This window comes from Oncorhynchus tshawytscha, linkage group LG24, assembly GCF_018296145.1.
Source record: "Oncorhynchus tshawytscha isolate Ot180627B linkage group LG24, Otsh_v2.0, whole genome shotgun sequence".
In the NCBI taxonomy this organism is placed as follows: Eukaryota; Metazoa; Chordata; class Actinopteri; order Salmoniformes; family Salmonidae; genus Oncorhynchus; species Oncorhynchus tshawytscha.
Genome location: NC_056452.1, coordinates 15,039,141 through 15,048,706, shown reverse-complemented (window position 1 = coordinate 15,048,706; position 9,566 = coordinate 15,039,141). Strand labels below are relative to the sequence as shown.

General features: G+C 43.3%; 1 protein-coding gene across 2 annotated transcripts in view; it reads right to left on the bottom strand.

Moving 5' to 3' along the window:
* The window catches only part of LOC112223623, a 73,273-nt gene extending 73,077 nt beyond the window's left edge, over window positions 1-196 (bottom strand). For both annotated transcript variants that reach the window (XM_024386714.2, XM_024386716.2), the window contains exon 1: window positions 1-196. This exon is cut by the window's left edge and continues 144 nt beyond it. The gene's annotated coding sequence lies outside the window, so the exon portion shown is untranslated.
* Window positions 197-9,566: the final 9,370 nt, after the last annotated feature.

Here is a 9,566-nt window from a genome sequence, read left to right as displayed (position 1 = left end):
TCTTCTCTTCCCTCCTTCTCTATCACCTCTTCTTCACCCCTCAGCATGCTCATCCACAGTGGATTTACACCTCCCACATGACTTCTTAGTCCGTCTTCTCTCCTTCCTTCTTGCCCTCTTTTCTTCCTTCCTTACCCGGCTGCAGCATGCAGTAGATGCATAGACCTGCCCAACTACTCCAGGCTGCTGCTATACTGGCCAGCCTACCCCTGCAGGCAACACTGCCTCAGACCACACCCACTAGCCACCCCACTAACCAATCAGCACACTCAAACCGGCTGGCCCTCCCACTCCGCCTCACACACTGTGTGTGTGGAGTAGTTTGTGGTGGGGTAAATGGTCGAAGTGAGTGTGGTGGTGGGTACAGGAGTTTTAGGGTTGATTTCTAGGCACAAAGGGCACAAGGACAGAAGGGAAGTGTGACATGATAGAGTTTAGGAGGGAGTTGGCAGATGGGAGAGGAACAACAATATATAGCCAAACCCTGACCAATGCTGCTACTGTAGTACAGTGCCTTCGGAAAGTATTCAGACCCCTTGACTTTTTCCACATTTTGTTAAATTACAGCCTTATTCTAAAATGGATGGGAAAAGAATTCCTCAATCTACACACAATGCCCCATAATGATAAAGCAAAAACAGGTTTTTAGATTTTGTAGCAAAATTAAATATTACATTTCCGTAAGAATTCCGACCCTTCACTCAGTACTATGTTGAAGAAACTTTGGCAGCGATTACAGCCTCGAGTCTTCTTGGGTATGACGCTACAAGCTTGGCACACCTGTATTTGGGGAGTTTCTCCCATTCTTCTCTGCAAATCCTCTCAAGCTCTGTCAGGTTGGATGGGGAGCGTTGCTGCACAGCTATTTTCATGTCTCTCCAGAGATGTTTGATCGGGTTCAAGTGCGGGCTCTGGCTGGGCCACTCAAGGATATTCAGAGACTTGTCCCGAAGCCACTTCTGCTTTGTCTTGGCTGTGTGCTTAGGGTCGTTGTCCTGTTGGAAGATGAACCTTCACCCCAGTCTGAGGTCCTGAGTGCTCTGGAAGAGGTTTTCATCATGGATCTCAATGTACTTTGCTCCGTACATCTTTCCCTCTCCCAGTCCCTGCCGCAGAAAAACATCCCTACAGCATGATGCTGCCACCACCATGCAGCACCGTAGGGATAGCCAAAGAGCCAAAGAGTTCCATCTTGATTTCATCAGACCAGAGAATCTTGTTTTCCATGGTCTAAGAGTTTTTAGATGCCTTTTGGAAAGCTCCAAGCGGGCTGTCATGTGCCTTTTACTGAGAAATGGCTTCTGTCTGGCCTCTCGACCATAAAGGTCTGATTGGTGGAGTGCTGCAGAGATGGTTGTCCTTCTGGAAGATTCTCCCATCTCCACAGAGGAACTCTGGAGCTCTGTCAGAGTGACCAAAGGGTTCTTGGTCACCTCCCTGACCAAGGTCCTTCTCCCCGATTGCTTAGTTTGGCCGGGCGGCCAGCTCTAGGTAGAGTCTTGGTGGTTCCAAATAACTTCCATTGAAGAATGATGGAGGCCACTGTGTTCTTGGAGACCTTCAATGCTGCAAAAAACTGTTGCCTCGACACAATCGTGTCTTGGAGCTCTACGGACAATTCCTTTGACCTCATGGCTTGGTTTTCACTCTGACATGCATTGTCAAATGTGGGAGCTTATATAAACAGGTGTGTGCCTTTCCAATCATGTCTAATCAATTGAATTTACCACAGGTGGAATCCTATCAAGTTGTAGAAACATCAAGGATGATCAATGGAAACAGGATGCACCTGAGCTCAATTTCCAGTCTCATAGCAAAGGGTCTGAACACTTATGTAAATAAGGTATTTCTGGGTTTTTTTATTATAAATTTGCCCAGATTTTGAAAAACACGTTTTCGCTTTGTCGTATGGGGTATTGTGTGTAGATTGATGAGGAAAAACATTCATTTAATCCATTTTAGAACAGCACTGAATATAATACTCACCACACACACACACCCACACCCACACACACGTCTGAACATGTACTTTAATAAACAAATCATAACTAACCTTCGGCATGAGCTGTAGGTTTAGGGTTAATATGGCCATATGTACAATGCATAGGCAACATGAATAATGTAAACGTATCACGCAATGAATATGGGTGGCTTAATAATTCAAGGAAATATGAAATCTTGTTCCTCTTATAACCAGCAATAAAATGTGTTTTGAAACCTTCTGTATTTGGCAAAGTGGTATTGATAAACCCCTATGGACCACACGTGCTTATCAAACTATGGCCTATTAGATAACCAGAGATATTCTCATCCATGAGATCCAAGATGAAACTGTAGGAAGATCTGAGTACTATGAAGGAACTGCCAGAGATCAGCCTGAGAGGACCTACAAAAGTGAACCAAAAAGCTAAGCTTTGCTTCGAGCACCGTTGTGACTCAAAGTTCCATTGAAACTGATATCATTTCAAATCCTAAAGATTTCTAAATGACATCCCTATAATCGTGATATTGAGAGAGATATCCCAAAGACAACAAAAATCAGAATTTGAGATATGGGACTGCGCAGCCATGTCTTGTTGCATCCGGAGTGACAGTTGACAGATCCTGCTGTGAAGTCTTAAAGCATTCTCAGACGCTCAGAACAGCACAGAAAAAAAAGATTACGGCACACTTCTCAGTCTTATGAAATATTAAAGAGCCTCGCTGGTAGCTTTAAATAAGAGCAAACCTGTATTTTTCAGGGCCTTTCCATCCTGTGTGAAGTGTGCCGATGCATTTCCTGTCATGTGGTGTGACAGTCTCTAACGTATACCACGTGACACAACAGAACAGTGGCGGTCAATGAAAGGCCCATCTTTTTACTCTCCTTCTATAAAAGACTGATGGTCAGTGGTTTAGTGGTGCTGGAGAAGTGGGTATACTCCATTTTAGCCATATACTTCCCATACGGCACAAACGAAAGGTGTAAAAATAAATACATGATATGACAAACAGTGACATAGATTCTGAATGACCTAAAATGACAAATCCCATATTGGTCTTTCACAGTCAGGCCAACCCAACCTTAATTCAAGTGCACACGCGCCTAGCACTGTTGGTTGGTTATCAGTGTTTCATGAGATGCTACTGGATTGATACAAATAACTATGATGTCATTCCGCCAGCTAGTTAACATTGCAGCTAGTAGCTAGTTAACATTTCATTGAGAAGAGGGTCAAAAGAAGACGGTTAGGCCTACCAGAAGGTTAGTATCATCTCTCTATTTTTCATGTTCTTTACTTGTTTGAAACCTGGACGTTTTACGTCATATTATGAGGCATGCGCTCCAAAAATGAGGGGTTAACCTCTTAGTGTTTCTGGGTTCTTCTAAGATCCTCGAAGTTCTTTGAAGAACCGTAGGGATCTTGGCACTGAAAATTGCCCCCAAAAGGTTCTTCCAAGAACCCCACAGAGGGTGGGGTTAATCAAGGAACCTCCTTAGTTGGTGGGGGTTCTTGCAGGGACCTAACTGTCCAACTGAAACGTTTGGATTTTCATTTGAAAGGACAGCAGGTGCAGGCCTACTTAAATGATGTAAAAATCTCCTCCATTTAAGATAAGGTTTGTCTCTTGTACGATCTAAATGTATATTGTTGTATGATGATACCATCTCTCTTTGCGTATTTGTGCAAATCTTTCTAAAAAACGGAGAAATGACACAATTCAATGGATATCAATCAACAGAGGTAATAATATGTAGGCTATAAGAATATGTTGAAGCCTAGCTGTATTGGATGCAGATGACTGAACTGCTCACTTTTTGTGTCTGTGTCTGCAGGTATACAGACGAGGAGGCACACAAAGGTATGTCAATTGGTAAGTATGTTATGCAGATCACATGTACCATCCTCCTCCCTTGCCTCTTCCACAGGCCTCAACATTATGGACAAGGTATGTGTATGAAAACCATTATCCAAACAGGTTTTTCTATTCACATTTACCACAAAAAAAAAAAAAACAAGGTATGAATACAGCCGTGTGCATGTTTTGTTAATCAAATCAAATCAAATCAAATTTATTTATATAGCCCTTCGTACATCAGCTGATATCTCAAAGTGCTGTACAGAAACCCAGCCTAAAACCCCAAACAGCAAGCAATGCAGGTGTAGAAGCACGGTGGCTAGGAAAAACTCCCTAGAAAGGCCAAAACCTAGGAAGAAACCTAGAGAGGAACCAGGCTATGTGGGGTGGCCAGTCCTCTTCTGGCTGTGCCGGGTGGAGATTATAACAGAACATGGCCAAGATGTTCAAATGTTCATAAATGACCAGCATGGTCGAATAATAATAAGGCAGAACAGTTGAACTGGAGCAGCAGCACAGTCAGGTGGAAGTTGAAACTGGAACAGCAGCATGGCCAGGTGGACTGGGGACAGCAAGGAGTCATCATGTCAGGTAGTCCTGGGGCATGGTCCTAGGGCTCAGGTCAGTTGAAACTGGAACAGCAGCATGGCCAGGTGGACTGGGGACAGCAAGGAGCAATCATAATCATCTGTATGATACATTTTTGGGGGATTCACAGACTTCACCTCTGATGAATATAGCAGGAAACGTGTTCGATCACCATGCACTGCAAAATCATTCTGGCTATGGATACGGAGAACATCAACACATTAACATCAAAACACCAGTGGATATACCCATTAGACTTGGGGCTCTGCTGTGAGTTTACCTCATATTTAGATTTTTTTTATTCTGCTTTGCCACTAAAATCAGAATAAACACTGACAACTAAAATATTGTGTTATTGTTTTAATTGTTATTAGTATCATTATTATTAATAATAATAATAATAATAGGGGGGTAGTTAAAAAATTTTACCCCTAAAGGTTCTTCAAAAGGTTCTTCGAGGATCCACTAAAAGGGGTTCCCCCACAGTTTAAATTTGAAGAACCCCTACAGGATACTCCAGGAACCTTTTCTTTTTAGAGGGTGTCTTACTTTGCTTTAAAGTAGCCAAAAGTCAAAATCCCACCTTAGAAATGTGGATGCTATTGTTTTATAAAGATTTCATCATATGTGTTCTGCTTTTGTATAAATTTTCTTTCAACTTTATTTGATTGTTTAGCATCCAAAGGCATCCTAGTCATATTAGCACCCTTGATAGTTGTTGCATCTTTAGATCTCCCCTCTTCCAAATGTTTTAATGGATATTTGCAAATAATTGTTTATCAACATTTTTTAACTAAACATTCTGATCTGTTCCATCAGCCTTATTAATTGATACGACGTATACCAGCGTATACCCTCCACTACACCACTGCTGATGCTCCTGTCTGCTTGTATGCTGGAGTTCACAGTGTGGTCTGGTTAGAGATAAACAGATGGATGGACGGATGGATGGATGGATGGGCAGGTAGGCAGACAGGACTGGACAAACCGACAGACATAACAACAACAGACAGACAGACAGACATAACAACAACAGACAGACAGACAGACAGACAGACAGACAGACAGACAGACAGACAGACAGACAGACAGACAGACAGACAGACAGACAGACAGACAGACAGACAGACAGACAGACAGACAGACATAACAACAACAGACAGACAGACAGACAGACAGACAGACAGACAGACAGACAGACAGACAGACAGACAGACAGACAGACAGACAGACAGACAGACAGACAGACAGACAGACAGACAGACATAACAACAACAACAGACAGACAGACAGACAGACAGACAGACAGACAGACAGACAGACAGACAGACAGACAGACAGACAGACAGACAGACAGACAGACAGACAGACAGACAGACAGAAAAGACAGTCTAGGCAGGTTGTCTGTCTGACAGGGCGAGCCACCAGTAGCAAACGCTGCCGAGCTTGATAACACGAGACAGCCCTGATAAACAATAGAGGGGCGAAGAGGAGAAGCCGTAACGTTCCTCTCCTCTAACAGCCTTGGACAACCCAAAAACATGTCCTTCCCTTCTGTCAACACAGCCACCCCCTCAGAACACACCTTTAGTGTGATGACATCGGGACTGCCAGGGAAAGCCTTTGCCCGTAGTCAAGTGGAAATGATTACCAGTCACAATAGGGCAGTGCTGCAGTGCAGCTGGCCACCTCTCTACCTATGACCTGCCAGCTCATTTACTCCAATGTACCCTGGGCCTGTCATCACATTTGTAGCTCTACTCCTGTGTCACTGTCTGCAGCCATGTGTTCCCCTGGACACTGTTGGATATGGGGGGTATTTGGCGGCAAAAAGTGTCTTGTCCTCTCAGAAGACAGGAAAAGGAACTTGACAACATAAACCTAAGCTTTCTATTCAGGAATAAGTAGCTTGCAGGATTTGAAGACATGCACCTCTGCCTGATTCATGACACTCTAAATGTCAGACGTTTTGCGTCCAGGATTCTCATCTTGGCAACAGATTGGTGTCGCCTGTCCTGGCAACAGACAACCGCAAAAGGATAAACATGATGACATTAGTTGCACAATCACACGGCGTCACTCAAAGCAGGGCATCCTCATAACAGACATCAGAATTCATAGGGTCCTGTCAACTATCACAACAGCCCGAGCCATCTCTGCAGACTGCACCAAAACACACCACTGAAGCCAGCTTTTACCTTTGAGCAGTGTCAGCACTCCAGAAGGCAAATGCACGCGGAGGGGGTTTAAATACACCGGAGCTTAAGCTGCCTTGCTATAGCCCACTGTAAAAAGAAAGTGTTTCAAACAAATAATGTTAAGGCCAATCAAACTGTAGGATTATCTTGATTGCTGTGGCATGGGGTTAGTTCCTCTCTATCAATCTTTCAAAAATGTTTTGGAGAAGTATACCATTTGGCTTATCTTGTGTAAGATCAAGAATCGATTGTGTTGATGATGATCAAAGCTGGACAGACTGTGGCTAAAAGGGATGCTTAAGAAGTCAAATACTTTTGGGCATCAATGCCTCAATTGGCATTAGAAGTCTGAGCCAACTAGGTGACGAATCTGTTGATGTGCCTTTGAGCAAGACACTTAGCCTTAATTGCTCCCGTAAGTTGCTCTGGATAAGAGTGTCTGCTAAATGACTAAAATGTCATGCACGCCGCCGACATGTCGGGTGACATACATTTGGCCGTCACACAGGACTCTCCAAAGGACAGTCCTGCGCGACTATCAAAGAACAGACTACAAAATCAATTCCTGGGAATGAAATAGCTCTTTAAAAAAACATCTCACACATGCCAAGTATGCAAGCTAAAACCGCTTGACTCTCTCAGGCCAATACACAGCTCTAACAAAGCAGCAGAGGAGGCACTTCGGTTCTAACAACAACAGAGTGGCTCTTTAACAGGTTTTAGTTTCATTAATCACACAGGGAATACGGGCTACTGCAAAGCCCTCCATCTGCAGCAAAGCCAAGATGGCTCCACAGATTGTGCTAATTCTGTCCCTCATGATAGGGAAAGCAGCAGGAATGTGAAATGCTAACGCTTGCCATAATCGCAGTCTCCAAATGGTAACCGCCCTCTTTAGTGCCAGCAGCACCACCCCCATACATTGTAAATTGTTTGGTTTAACCATATAACCTATAGCTTGTTTGGTTTAACCATATTGTCCATGGTTTTGATTGTATTCTGATTGTATTTATATGCATTTTGTATGTATTCTGTAAATGTCAAGACTTTCTGAAGATTAGCCTGATGATCGGCTGAAAGCAATCAAAATAAACAGCAACGACAATATTGCTCAATAACTCTTACATCCACCTGTTTAAAATTAGCAGCACGGTCTGGGAGCTTCTTTGTGGGATGAATATGACTCCACAGTCTATGAGCTCCTTAGCCATCCGATTATTTCAAATGGAAAACACAATCAGACAAAGTGATGGAAAAGACAAAGGGATAAGGGTTAGTGCGAATGAGTGAGAAACAGTGGGTGTTTCTCAATATGCATACTACCGTGCTGCACACTCTCATGCTCCAAGTGCATTATCCGAGGACGGTCTCTTGAGTACGTTCTTGTGAGGACTAGTGTGGAGAACGCATAAAACATTATATTTGAGAAGCACTCGCACTCCCCCTACTGTATTATCTCACGCTGTATCTCCCCATTCACTGAACCTTCTTCCAGTCAGGACAATGTCAACAATAGAGACAAAACAAGAAATACACAAAGCAAACGTTTTACTTCATAATTATCAGCTAGATACGTGATTCGTTGTAATCTAGCTAGCCAGCTAGCAGAACAGCCAGCTAGCAGAACAGGCAAAAGCTATCTAAGCAAGGTACAGTAGATGTCAATTATTCATGGGTAGCTAGCTAACAATCATTTGTGGCTATCAGGCTAGCTAACAGTAGTAGCTAGCCAGTTAGCTCTATTGAAAATTTGAATCGTTTTTTATATGTGGTTGCATCCTATTTCTTTGCATACTATGCATGCTTCAAAATATGCATCTATGCATGCTTCAAAATATGTACAAACGGAGTGCTCATTCGAGAAGTGCCCTCCGTGCTCCGTTTCGCATACTTTGATTTGGACTCATACGCCAACCCCTCCCGTGCTCCAAATTGTGTGCTCAGAGCACAGTAGTATGCATTTTGTGTGTGGGAAGAAAACAAATTGAAGACGTGGGAGGAAGACGAAATAATCTCTCAGGCTTGATCAGTCACCAATGGTCTGTTTTCTCAGCCTGTCTGACAACATGAGATAGAGAGGTCAGCAGACAATCACATCTGCTGTTACACCGAGAATCGATTGGGTTAGTGCTGCCATCCATTTCATCCCAGCTCTAGAACACATGTTATCAGGGCATGATGTTGGATACAATCTGTGGTGGATAATTCTTCACAGCTATTATGTTCCTGCATTGTTCGCAAATCAACCCCCCAGTACACAAATAGACAAATCATTTTAAGATATACAGTGCAACCGCCCAATTTAGTTTTCAACCTGGGCCTTACCCTACAGAGATCTTTTTCGATTTGTGTTCAATATGTCATCAATAAACCACCAGATTGAAATTGATTTTATCCTGTCAGATACTAGTTTGTCTACATTTATCCTGTCAGACACTAGTTTTTCTACATAACAGTGTTAATGCATTCACTGCATTTAACCCTGGAAAGTTGAATATGGCAGAATACAAATAGTGTAGTTATTCCCTCCGCAAGGCAATCAAACAAGTGAAATGTCAGTATAGAGACAAAGTGGAGTCGCAATTCAACAGCTCAGACACGAGACGTATGTGGCAGGGTCTACAGACAATCACGGACTACAAAAAGAAAACAAGACACGTCATGGACACCGACGTCTTGCTTCCAGACAAACTAAACACCTTCTTTGACCGCTTTAAGGATAATACAGTGCCACTAATGTGGCCCGCTACAAAGGACTGTGGGATCTCCTTCTCCATGGCCGATGTGAGTAAGATATTTAAATGAGTTAACTCTCGCAAGGCTGCCGGCCCAGACGGCATCCCTAGCCGCGTCCTCAGAGCATGCGCAGACCAGCTGGCTGGTGTGTTTACGAACATATTCATTCTCTCCCTATCCCAGTCTGCTGTCCCCACATCCTTC